Below are 2,450 nucleotides of genomic sequence, written 5' to 3'. Positions count from 1 at the left end.
ATATATATATATATATATATATATATATATATATATATATATATATATATATATATATATATATATGATACATAAATGCATGTTTATCTGATATATATATCCAATCTTATGGGAATGGCACATAAGAAATACGTAACTGTATAGTTGATTGATATATTAAGTTTGAAATTATACATATTAAATTGATAGTTGATATATAGTACACATAATATCGATTATAGATTTTCAGTACTGGCAGTGAATTTCGGAATGTAGTTTTGGATATATAAGTGATGTAATTGAAACTGCATGTGAATTAAGTTACTTTTTGCCATTCCCATATGACTGGATATGTATCAGATAAACATACATTTATGTATCACACACACACACACACACACACACACACACACACACACACACCCACACACACACACACCCACACACACACACACCCACACACACACACACCCACACACACACACACCCACACACACACACACCCACACACACACACACCCACACACACACACACCCACACACACACACACCCACACACACACACACCCACACACACACACACCCACACACACACACACCCACACACACACACACCCACACACACACACACCCACACACACACACACCCACACACACACACACCCACACACACACACACATATATATAAAGGGTGTTCCCAAAAGGTGATACCAAATTTTAGGGGTATGTAGTACTCGTTAAAACAAACCAGAAATTTTTAATGAACAGTGCTCCTAAAACTTTTTATTCCTGAGTTATGAAGCTTTTTGTTCTGTGAAAAATAGAAAATAACTAAAATTTACAATAAATGTTCAATGGGTCCTTCGTCCATTTCAACACACAATTTGGCACGTCTCCTCATTGAAGATCGAACACGTACAAAGATTCCGGATTTACTCTATATTTGTTGACAACAGTTTTCAAGATACTCATAAAATGAATATGCCGTCATTTCAGAATTTGTGTAAAAATTAGCCATTTTTTAGATAACACTAAACTAGATACGGTCCACAATCCAAAGTTGAATACAATCCCTGCGTAATTAGGTGGTCATACGGACGTGCGTGAATGAACTGACTAAGAGACTTGGAAACTGTTGTCAACAAATACAAAATAAACCTGGACTTTTTGACCTTCAATGACGAAACATGCCGAAATGTGTATTGATATAAGCCGAAGGCACATTAAACATTTATTGTAGATTTAATTTATTTTCTATTTTTCACAGAACAAAATGCTTTATAACTCAGAAATAAAAGGTTTTTGGAGTACTGTTCATAAAGAGTTTTTGGTTTGTTTTAACGAATACTACATAGCCTTAAAATTTGGTACCACCTTTTGGGAACACCCTGTATGTATGTATATATACAGGGTGTTTTATTTTAATCTAGCCAGGCAAATATTTCAAACACTGTTGAGTTTAGAGAAAAATATTTCAGATAAAAGTTGTAGGGTTTGGAGGGACACAAGATGGTGGGCTTTTCGATGAAGGTCAAACTGAAGGTCATATGAAGGTCAACTTTGCTTTTCAAATGGAATGTAGTATTTCTCATTGCATATTCTGAAAGAACATAAAATTCTGCGTTAAAATTGTCCGACACGTTTTTCATGAAAATCCATAATTTTTGAGAAAATTTAGCAATTAAAGAAAAAAAAGTAAAGAGAATCATGCATCAATTTGTACATGTTCATGAACATTTTTCGTTCTTAGAATTACCCGGAATCAACGGCGTGGATGTGACGAAAATCTGATCCCATCGGGGTGCTTAATTTACGTGAGTCCCCTTGCCTCTCACTTTCGGGATGCTTGATTACAGTGAGTCCCCTCGCCTCTCACTACGTATCAGACTAACATTACAGGAGATGTTCAAAAACGTCTCCTTCAACGGCTAGGCACATGCGCAATCGACCCTGAAGTGAAGGCGTCGTTCTTCGTAACATTTCTTCAGGAATTAGTGCCATTGCATTACGTATGCGATTCTGCATGTCATCGGGAGTTGTTGGCTCTGTAGCAAAAACAATCCCTTTCACGTAACCCCGTAAAAAATAATCGCACGGTGTTAAGTCTGGTGAATTCCGTGGCCAGCGAATGAAACCATTTCTGCCTATCCAACGTTGAGCAAACCTTTCATTTAAATAATCGCGGACAACACCTGCACAGTGTGCTGGGGCGCCATCGTGTTGGAATCACATGTCTCTGAGAGTTTGCAAATTGATGTCTTCCATCAACTCTTGCAGATCAGTTTGCAAAAACTGCAGGTACATCGCTCCGTTTAAATTGGCATTAAAAAAGTGTGGTCCAACAATTTGCCCATCCAATATTCCGCACCAAGCATTGACTCTCCATTGGTGCTGATTGTCTACGCGACGTAACCAAAACGGATTAACATTTGAATAGTAATGGCAGTTGTGGCGATTGAAATCTCCGTTA

At 37.4% G+C, this 2,450-nt stretch overlaps 1 pseudogene; it reads right to left on the bottom strand.

Annotated features, from left to right (window-relative positions):
- Positions 1-1,873: 1,873 nt before the first annotated feature.
- Positions 1,874-2,450, bottom strand: part of LOC116853044 — a 775-nt pseudogene continuing 198 nt past the window's right edge.

The sequence above is a fragment of the Odontomachus brunneus genome, unplaced genomic scaffold (assembly GCF_010583005.1).
Source record: "Odontomachus brunneus isolate Ranch 3 - 2012 unplaced genomic scaffold, Obru_v1 Obru_scaffold_272, whole genome shotgun sequence".
Lineage (NCBI taxonomy): Eukaryota > Metazoa > Arthropoda > Insecta > Hymenoptera > Formicidae > Odontomachus > Odontomachus brunneus.
Note: the sequence above shows the minus strand (reverse complement) of the source record. Positions and strands in the feature narration are given on the sequence as shown.